This window comes from Podarcis raffonei, chromosome 6 (assembly GCF_027172205.1).
Source record: "Podarcis raffonei isolate rPodRaf1 chromosome 6, rPodRaf1.pri, whole genome shotgun sequence".
Classification (NCBI taxonomy): domain Eukaryota; kingdom Metazoa; phylum Chordata; class Lepidosauria; order Squamata; family Lacertidae; genus Podarcis; species Podarcis raffonei.
This window is the reverse complement of record NC_070607.1, coordinates 38,267,599-38,278,774: the sequence shown is the minus strand read 5'-3', so window position 1 is coordinate 38,278,774 and position 11,176 is coordinate 38,267,599. Positions and strand designations below refer to the sequence as shown.

General features: G+C 43.4%; 1 long non-coding RNA gene across 1 annotated transcript in view; it reads right to left on the bottom strand.

Moving 5' to 3' along the window:
• Positions 1-254: 254 nt before the first annotated feature.
• The window catches only part of LOC128415651 (uncharacterized), a 107,485-nt gene continuing 96,563 nt past the window's right edge, over positions 255-11,176 (bottom strand). Inside the window, exons 4-5 of the long non-coding RNA XR_008331025.1 lie at positions 5,546-5,624; positions 255-689 (exon numbers count right to left, since the gene is read on the bottom strand). This is a non-coding gene — a long non-coding RNA (uncharacterized LOC128415651). The remainder of the gene's footprint in view (positions 690-5,545; positions 5,625-11,176) is intronic.

Sequence of the window (11,176 nt, the reverse complement as noted above, 5' to 3'; positions counted from 1 at the left end):
AACTGGATTGTGTGGGTGTGTTGTTATGTTTTGCTAGGCTCCTTATACCTTTGGATGAATAACGGATATTTGTCAGATTCAGGTTTTCAAACTGCGTCATGTTAAAAGTGTCCTTCCTAAAAGGTGATTGTGCAGCAAACTTTGATTTTCATTTTTTGGAGAGATCACCAAGCCCACCTGTCACTCTTTACTCTAATGTCTATCATTTATGGGAGAACCTCTAAATAACAGAAAGGAGTTACATGAGAAAAGCAAACTTTTGCTTTCAAATTTTATTGAAGGTACCATCTTGAAGTGAAATGTTAAGCTGCAAAAATAGTGAATGTGTGTTTTCCAGCTTTGGTACGTGCTGCTGGCTTTGGTTTTCGTCAATAAAATATAGCCAGGTTTTCAGGACAGAACACAGTCTTCTCTGATCACCGCTTGCTGAGTTCCTGTGATGCTAAGATGGCTGCCATCCTTCAGTTATCACAGTACTGTACCTTTTGTATAGACAGCATCAGCACAGTGATAACTGAGCCAGGGCAGCCTGTCAGTCATTGCCTACCCATGTTCTTAGGGTGACTGGACTTCCATTTACCAGATGCAGATGGCCCCAAGACTCAAAAGCTTTACTTCTCCTCAGCTGCATGTGCAGAAAGATGAAGGTCACAGGGGGCACTGATGCTCGACTCTCGTCACCGCTGAATCTGATGCACACATAATAAATATACAGGAAAATTTGCTTGGAAGCTTATTCAGTAATTGAGCAACCATGCTGCAGGCACTCTAGTTAATTGTTCATGGTATGACTAGATGTATTTTTATACAAACTGCCCAGAGAACAGCAACAACAAAAATCACTGGTACAGCATTTATTGACAAAATGGTGGCCGAGTCCTTCCAGAGAGACTGGCATCATGCTCAAAAGACTCCCATTTGTGCAAAAGAACAACACTGTGGTTGAAGAGCCGTTCACACAGGGGCGGGGGGGGGGGGGGGACATGGCATGGCTTGTCTTTCACAGCTCTGCTGAAACCAACTGAAATGTTGAGTCAGGATTCAGTGATGCGTAGTTATTAGACTGGCACTCCTACTAGGCCTTATTATGTCACTTTCCTCAGGAAACGTTTCACATGAAATCATGTTTTACACAATACCTATTTTTAAAAGCAGTTTTCAGACTTGGAATGGGGAGATCCTGAAAGAAGAATCACCCAATGGACCTCAGTTTGTCTGCTCTGTCACCAGCATGTACTTTCCAGAAACTCCTGAAGATATTTTTGTTTCAACAAGCTTTTTCCAGCTGGATGAAAGGGTCTCTGCCTTAGATGTTCATTTTGTATTGTTTTTCACCTATCTTCAGTAGTTGTTTTGTACTGTTTTTACGGTATGTTTATAAATCACGCTACTCATGTAACTGGGAATCCCATTCAACTCCATTAGACTTTCTTCTGCATAAACATGCCTAGGATTGTGCCATTGGACCATTACTAACAGAACAGGTAGAATAGCAATGGTGTTGCAACTGCAATATTTCAGGCTTCTGCCTTGGGTGCTTGCTTATATTTAAATCTAGCTGTTGTTGTTTTTGTAATTTTTTTTACCTGCTTTTAATGGTTTTTATGGTATGGTTGTAAATCAGCTCTGGACCTATGTGAAAGGTAAATCATAAACTAATTAAAAAACACCACCACCACCAAGACCACCAGAGCTGTTATGTCTTGTTTTGACTACAAATCTAATCTGGGTCTCAGAGTTTTAAAATCTAAGCAGATGACTAACTGTGGGGGGGAGGGGGAGGTCCAAACTGTTTTGTCCACAATACATTTAAACTTCTAGGTGCCGAATAAAGAAGGAAGAGTGCAGAATTGCTGTCAGCAAACATTAAAGATCCTCTGGGTTTGCAGTGCCTGGTTTGAGGGTGGAGGGGTGGGAGGCTACAGGGAAGATGCCCTCAGTTGGCCTACCTCTCCCTCCTTGCCTTTCTTCCTCCTCCTATTTCTTCTTATAGCTGCCTGCTCTCTCCAAGAAGAAAGCAAATAGGTAAGATAGAGAGAAGGGAGGGCTGTCAGCTGCTTCTGCCCATCTTCTCACTACCATCACCTGCTTGCTCATCACTTATGATCCAAAGGACATGTGAGCAGCAGTGCTTAGATGTTATGGCATGACTGGACCCCTAGATTGTGAGCCACTGGAGGTACCCAGTCACATCAACTTCTGACACCCGCCCCAGAAGGTAAAATCATTATTAATTTACATTACTTATAAGTACCGTATTTTTCGCCCCATAGGACGCACCGGCCCATAGGACGCACCTAGTTTTTTGGGGGGAAATAAAGAAAAATTATTTCCCACCCAGGTGCGGGGCTGGGGTGGGGGAAGCCCGAAGCTTGGGGCGTGCTGAGCTCAGCGCGCCCCAAGCTTCTGGGTGCCGGCAAGCTCTCCGCTAGCCGTGGGAGAGCCACACAAAGTCACGCGGCTCTCCCACGGCTAGCGGAGCGCTGCGCAAAGCCCAAAGCTTGGGGCGCGCTGAGCTCAGCGCGCCCCAAGCTTCTGGGTGCAGGCAAGCTCTCCGCTAGTCGTGGGAGAGCTGCGTCTCCCACGGCTAGTGGATAGCTTCCTGAAGCCTGGAGAGCGAGAGGGGTCGGTGCGCACCGACCCCCCTCGCTCTCCAGGCTTCAACGAAAGCCTGCATTCGCCCCATAGGACGCACACACATTTCCCCTTCATTTTTGGAGGGAAAAAAGTGTGTCCTATAGGGCGAAAAATACGGTACTCCATGCCAACAACAACATTCTCTGAGCAGCTCAGGAAATAAAACATTCTTTAAAAAGCATTCAGCAATACATTTAAAAAAAACACTAAGATAAAAGAAGATATACTGTACAACACCTGTAAATTGCTGTTTGCATACCATTTGCTATTATATGTGTTTTATTCATCATAGCCCAACAGCACAATCCAAGGCAAATCTACACAGAGGCAAGTCTTATGGAGCTCAATGGGACTTCCTCCCGGGTCTGTGAGTGTAGGATTGTAGTCTTAGGTTAAATAGGGCTTTTGTGACTACCTACTGTAGCATTAATAACTGTTGTGGCACAAAAAAGGAATTTCCAGGACCCAGGGCTCATCTGTGAGTACATCTTTCCAAAAACAATGCAGCAAAACTCTCAGGAACTGATCCCAACAGAACTCTTGTCTCTAGTAGTGTTACTCCCTAATGGAAAGTCAGTGCCATCCAGTGGCTGGTGTGTTGCATTTGTTATGAAACCTGCCAGTTCAAATTTCAGAAGAGAGATCAGAGATGGGGTGACTACTCCAGCCCAGTGGCTAAGAGACTGTTAATGCAATAGGCAGCCTCAGGCAAACTGCAACCCCCCTTCCAGTAACAGGGGGATAAGAATGTGATCTACATTACAGGTCTACCAGAACAGTTACTGAGATGAGGTATGCTAAAGCACTCAGAATATGAAAAAGGTACTGCAGAAGTGCTAAATATTACTAGCAAGTCTTCAGAGCCATGCTTTGTCATGAGGCCCAAGTTCCTGAATAATAAAATACAAAATGCTGAGAAAATATATTGGGCGCTGCAGCGCACTTTCAGTCTGAAAAATAGGTACTGCAAACTTTGCATTAGTGAGGAGTGGGAACCTGGGTATGTGAACTCTGAAATAGCAAGGAGCCCTCAATGAAATTTCCTTGTGATAAAGATATAATAGACCTATTGCTGAAAGGCCGGCCAGCCATCCTTATGTTAGCCAAATGACAAATGATTAAATGAACCTAATAGCACTGTGGCCATTTAAACAGGTGGAAGCAGCAAATCACTGTGTTTCAAATGCTCATGTTACATCAAAAAAACAAATATTACAACTGATGTAATATATACTGATGTAATCACCATTTGCACCAGTGACTATACAAGCAGGGTATAAGGACTTTGTTTCACAAAGCATTTCAAAATGTTTCATCCCAATTCAGGACCTGCCCAATTCAGGCAGCCCATCTCTAATTAGGCAGGGTGATTTTGGGCAGCATTAATATGCATATACATCAATTGCATCCACACACAAACATATAAACTATATAGCTTATCTTCACCCCCACCGCCGCCACTTCCTTCCTTCTGCTGTCTCCACCTCTATATTTAGATTGTAAGCTTGTTGGGGCAGGGACCTATGTATTGCTTATAGTTCTCTGTTAAGTATCATGTACACTGATAGTTCTGAATAAACAGAAAGCAAACAAGCCGTTTTTTAAAAAATTGTAAAGAAGGAACCCTAGTTTGATTTTCTGCTCAGGTAAGCTTAACTTTACCTTATTTACTAATGTGCCTTAAACCACTCCTCCAGCCCCATGGAACAGAAGATTTCATCAAAGGGTTCCTGCTACATTTGCTGCTGCAGACCAGTTTGGACTTTTGTAGTGAAAATTGAGCCTCAGTGCTCTCTGGTTATTCCAAGGAGCTCTGGGACATAACCTCTCACTGTACTCTTACGGGTCTTAACAAACATAGCAAGAAACCAGAGCAAGTCCTGCCTTTGCTAGAAACAGTAGTGCATCAATTACTGGAATGCAAGTAGAATAAAAAAGGCAACCTGCAGAAAGATGTCAACATTTTCCATATGAAGACAAAAGCTAATGAAAAATTACATAAGAAGATGGCTTATATAAGTCTGGTGATTTAGGATGCCACACAAATCAATGGCTGCTTAGCCATTAACTTCAGCGAGACGTGAACTGTAACCTCAGGCTACGATGTTCCTTGACATTTAGATCCAAAATACAAAATGTTAAACCAGTATCTCTAGAAATGAAAGGAAACAGAACTGCAAATAAATAAATAAATCTGCATCTGAGTTCCCAAACTAACTATGTATGTATACGCCAATGAATGTTTCCATATTACAAGATGGGAATCATAAAGCCATCAAGCAATTGCACAGAGAAATTGCTAGGCTGAATTAGTATTAGAATAAATCTTGCATACTTTGTTAAACACAAGAGGGCAATAAAGAGACAGAAAAATTTCTTGGAAAAATACTTTTAACGTCTTAAAAATAAATCCCAAGCAAATGTTACATAACAGCAGACAGATATTTACACAACGGGATATGAAGCCCCAGCCATCCGATCTTGGTTAGTTGAAACCTGGAGTGATCCAACAAACCTATTTACCCAAATTTTCTGGGTATCTCCCACAAACCCCTGTGCCAGTATAAAAGAAAAGAGGCATGTAACATAATAGCCCCAGATCCAGAGATCATACTGTGTATAAACAGCTGTGCATAAGCTGCAAGATGTAAGATGTGAGGATTTCCTGCACTCACCACAAAACAGATGAGCAAGATATTCAGTTCAGATAGTGATCACCTGTTGGGGAAGGAGACACTGCCTCGAGTCAGTCTCCCAACCCCCCAGGTCAGCACTGTATGCACACTTTCAGGTGGGCTTTCCCCTTGTGTTTGTGCTGGCCAGCAGCCGTAAGAGCAGTTCACACACAGATGGCTGTTTCCAAGTACAGACTTGGCACTCACACTTATCCAGACCTCTTAATACAAACCTGTCATTTTCAGATACGATGGTGCCAGATGTTGGAGAAGCTGAATAACAGGGTTGAAAGAGGCATTCTTACTTGAGACCTACAGCAAGAAAAGCAAAATAACATATTGCCTTGGGGTTTTTTGGGGAGAGGAGAAAGGTCGGAGGCAGTATTTGAATGAGTCTTCATTACGGTATAATTCACATACTCTGCTAATCAAATTCCCCAAGTGAAGAAATAACAGACTCTGAAATTGAACAGAGCTAGGCAACCGACTTCAACTTCCTTACCCATCTTCACATGCCCATCATCTAGTAAGTATAAGTTCTTCCCACATATAAAGTATATGTTGTGACTGAACCATAAAGTGAGTTTGCTACTACTCCCAATCTTCCTATTCCAAACAAGCACAATGCAACTAAAGTGAAAAAGTGAATGTCTTGAATCTTGCCATTTAATGCCTATTAGATTGGAATGTGAAACCTTATTTTCCATTTCACTTTTCTTTTAAAATGAACACTGAGGTGCAACTAGCTCTCCAGAATGAACTAAACAATAGGAACTGCCAATGGTAAAGAGGCTAAACCAAAACAGCATCCAGTCTCTCCAGAAAATATCTACACATGAAAATACTGTAATAAAAATAGGCAGTGGTTTGGATCAAGAGGAAGCAGGAAAATTGAGAATTAGCAAAAGTCACCCCCTTTCATGCTGCACAAAAAAGTGCAATTTCTTTAAATATACATATGCTCCTGAGCTCCTTGGAGAAAGAGCTATAGTTCTGGGCCATGCCTCAAGTGGTAGAGCACATGCTATGCAGTCAGACTCATGGAATTGTAGAGTTGGAAGGGACCCAGAGGATCATGTAGTCCAACCCCTTGCAATGCAGGAATATACAGCCTGTTTATAAGGATGGTGTAAACTATATGTTGTACCACTGAGCTACAGCACACTGCACTGTTCCAACAATATTTTTTTAATTATATAATCTGTAATGACAATCAAAGTTCAGCTTGTTGCTAAATGTATTTCCCCCTTTCCCCATAGCACCATATGCTTCATTAATAGCCTCCACACTACCCAGCATTTACATCTACAAGAAGGAAATGCATCACAATCATGATTAGCAAGAATTAATATTTTAATCAAGGGAGATATTAAGTACAATCCACTGGGAAAGTTGTATGCAAGGCCTATTGAAATCAGGGGCACATTTCAATGTGGTTTGAGCAGGAAAGGTTCCCAGCAGACAATGCTGTATGAAATTACAATAAGAGCAGAGCTCCAAGTGCTCTGGGTGCTACTAAGAAGAAAATCTATATTTTTGAAACAAATGAATTACTAACGGAAGGAAAATGTAGACACAGCAACGGAAAAGCCATACTTCTGAAACTGTCATTAAAATCAATCAATTTCCCAATAAGTTTAATGAGCAAGACTTCTGCCCTATATTTTATTTTTGAGTTCTCTTTCCTTGAATATTTTAAAGCACCAGGCTCCAACCTTTTGTGTGTCAGGGCCCAGATTTAATCCCAACCTTCAACACTGGGTAAACTTACTATTATCCATCTAAATGGCTCCATCTTTTTAGCTCTTCCTTTCTCTCACTTGCTTCCTTTCTCACCCTGTCTGTCTTTTTTTATTTCCTCTAGCAGGTGGTGGCTGCTAGAGGAACAGACCTTAGGTGAGGCTCCAGGTTACATCCTACCAAATGAAAACCTATATGGCACAGGCAAGTCCTATGCAGGTTCCCCAGCCATTGGCTTAAATGGCTGTTGTCTGTGGCTTAAGAAGAACTGAACATCGATGGTCCACAAGAATCACACAAATGACAAACAAAATCTCAGGTGTGCCATCAGTCATCAAAAGGCTTCTGGCTGCCTTTCTTTGGTCCATTCTTCTCTTTTCCCTTCTACCACACCTTTCTTTACAGACATCTGTTATTTGAGAGTCTACATATGACAAGAGAATTCTCACTCACCCTGAAAGGCAACTTTTGCTGTCAGAGCACCAAACAAATGAATAATTCAACACATAAGTCTCCAAAATGCCTTATTAGTTATGCATTAGCTATTATTCACAGGCATGTAATCCTGTCTTTCTTTCTTTTCCCTGGAAGCCTCATGGACCAAACAACCTTCTCCAAAAATCCTTAGATATGCACTCCCAAACCTGTGCTCTTGTATAAGAACAATGGAAGATATCCAGTTAACATTATGGCAGCATTGATCCTATGTCTCCTAAGACAAAGGCTGCAATCCCACTTACCTGGGAGTAAGCCTCACTGAATTCAGTAGTGTTACCTCTGAGCAGACCTGGTTAGAACTGTGAGGTTAGTATCTTCATCTCTTCCCATTATCAAGTGAAATGGAGACAAATTTTGCTCACAAAGAAGTATAGATTCAATCGCTTCCAAAGTCCTTATTAGCACTCAAAAATAAAGGGAAGAGAAGAGCTAGCTGTTATTTCTAGAATGTCTCTGTCATATTCAGGCGTGCTGTAGATCAGTGGCAGAACATCTGTTTTAGTATGCAGAAGGTCTTAGGTTCAATTCCTGGCATCTCCAGGTACGGCTGGGAAGGACTTCTGTCTGAAACTCTGGAAAGCTGCTGCCAGTCAGTGTAGGCAATACTTAGCTAAATGGACCTATGGTCTGACTCAGTAGAAATACTGCAGTTTCCTATATTCCTATCAAAATTCACGGATGCTGCAGTCATGGAACCAAGGTCATAGACCTGGACCTTTGTCACTTATTGGCCAAAGAGAGCAAACATCCCTATATTTTGTTAAAATATAACCTCAGTCAGTCACCAAGAAGCAAATGGTTTATCCAAGCATTCTGACGGAGTGGCCATTCTGTTTGTTCATATATAAACTTAGCCCTAGAAAATCCCTAGGTTTGCCAAGTAGAGTTAAATGATCTTATCTCCCCTACAAAGCAAAAAAACCTATGATCTAACTGCAGGTGAGACTGGGGGTTGGTAGTATCTCCACCTCTTCTCCTTATCAACTTATGTTTTTGTTGCTCTGCTGAAGCCCTCCTTCTGATAATTCCTTGATCAGAGGGACAGCACTCAGCAGCAAGAGACAGGGCATTTTCAGTGGTGGCACCCCAGCTATGGAACATCTTCCTTAGAGAAGCTTGCCTAGCACCAACTTTACAATAATGTTGGCACTAGGCAACAATGTGTTTTATTACCCAGCTGTTTTAATCTGCTGGAAGTCAATTTTTAAAGCCTTTTATTCAGTTTTATTTTTGTTAAAATTATTTATTGTACACAGTTCAGAAATGAAATAAAAGATGTCTGGTAGCATGAAAATGTTTCAGGTAACACAAGCAGAAGGGACCTAGGGAAGGAACTTCAAGCCCAACCTCTTGCTCAAGGTACTACAGCATTCCTAGCAGGATAAGCTGCCCAGTCTCTGCTTAAACATGAGCGCCTGCTGCTTTCCAGGGTCAGCCTGTTCCTCTGTGTCAAATATCTCCTGCTACTTCTAATCTTTAGCTGAGGTCTGCTTCCCTGATATTTTCACCCTGCCCTCTGGAGCAAGAGAGAATAAGAAATAAATAATTAGTACTTTTGGATGAGCAGGAAGACCTTGAAGCTCGGCTGGCAAGGAGCCAGTTGCCACAAGCATGTTCAGAAACAGCTAAATTGCAACATAAAAATAAAACAGGAGGGAGAAAGAAAAAGGAAATGCTCCCTGGATCTTGCGGGAATAGCTTCATAGGGATTTGTTATGCCTAGAACTATCAGATATCCTTGATTTTTTTAAGATGTCATGTATTTGAAATTTGTTCCCTAACTCCATATTTTCAGAGCATATTCCTGGAATCTGAGGGTCAGAATGTCCCAGACTCACTGTGTGATGGAAAGACACTCTGGCCATACCCAGAGGCATTCTAGTCTTACATGCATTGCCAGAAATTGAAAACAAGATGGAGGTTAAGCCCCAATGAACTAAATGGACCTTCTTTCTGAGTAAACGTGACTAGGATCAGTTGGCATACCACCGTTTCTGGATAAACTCAAGCCTTACAGGGCCAGTGTGAGACAGTAACACACTACTGGCTTCTGACAAGAGACATACAAGTCCTGATATCTGCTCAGCCAAGATGCCACTAGTTGGCCTTGGGCAAGTTACTCTCTCTCAGAGAGGATAAATGTGGTGTGCATGCTATGACTGCTTATAATAGGGGCAGCCTTTTAAACACCCAGGGCCCTAGTTGTGCAGATGAGGGAATTTTAGCTGATGCAACTTGCAACCCACTGCGCACCTCACCTCACCACAGTACTGGTGGGGCTAAGCTCCATCTCCCCAAATCTCTCTGTCAAAAAACACAAGAACCCCAAAGTTAGTGTTGTCACCTGACAGGCTAGAGATCACGTGTGGTCTTTTGAAACCTCTGAAGCAAGAGCAAAGACACAGCCACTAGGCTGCCCTTTCCATTCCTTCAGCGTTTCCTATCCAGCTGCCTTAACAAGCAGGAGTTGATCTTGCCCTACAGCAGGCAGAGGAGAAAGGTAGGTGACAGGGGCTAGTGGTGGAATAGGGCAGGTGGCACAAAACTGCAGCTTCCTTCACTTTTAAAGTGACAGGCAATAAAGAGCTAAGAGCTGACAACGCCTCCCTCTTTAATTCAAAAGATGATCATTTCATGCACAGCCTCAAGACATTTTGGCTTAAAATCCAAACTCTGCAGTAAAACAAACAGAACAGAGCGCACTACACTGAGTCACTGACAATCTGCTGCCCTTTCAGTGCATCTTCAGCTTTTTTATGTTGGAAGGCACCCCTGGCCCTCCCTACCTTACCAGCTGAAAATAAAAGAAGATGCACACCAAAAAGAGCCCATACTGGAGAAACACGACTCTACAGGAAGCTGCCTTAGACCAAATCACACCAATGGTCCATTTAGCCCCCTACTGTCTACTCTGAACGGCAGTGGCATCTCCAGGGTTTGAGGCAGGAGACATTCCCAGCACTGAGAACAGCAGCAGGCCAGACCAACCGGCTCGCCTGCTCTTTGCCAGCCCGGAATCTCCAACAGGGAAGAAGCTTTGGGGTATCCGAGTAGCAGCACTTGTCCGAGGAGCGACCCTCAAAAGCGCGCGGTACCAAGGCTGCTTGACAACAGCCTCCAGCCCCAGCTGTAGCTCCTCCTTTCGGGATACTCACCCCAGCCAGCCTGGGAGCCTCCTCCGTCTTCCTCTTCCTTCTGCTTCCGAGGCTCCTCCCTCTGGATGTTTCATGTAAACAACATCTAGGCTATATTTACAATCGCTCGACTGGAAGGGAGCAGCGCCAGGATTCTTAAGCAAAATAAGAGTGCGCAACGTTTTTTAAAAAGCCACCCAGGCACCCGCCCTGGGGGGCTCACTAGCCATGCGCCCCCCCGCCACCTCCACAATCGCCGCGCAAGAGGAGGTCTCCCCTCCGCAGGGTAGAAAAATTCGCCTCGTTCTAAACATCCGCTCCCTCAAAGGGTTCGGGGAGAAGATGGGACCCCACCCCTCCCCACCTCCCCGTCCCTCGGGGGTGGGGAAGAAACCCCAAAGCAAAGCAAAACATTCGCTCCCGTACCCGAAAAGTGCGCCTGCGGTAGGCGTGCCTGATGGTTAGAGCAGAATAATTAGCCAGCTGTTAGGG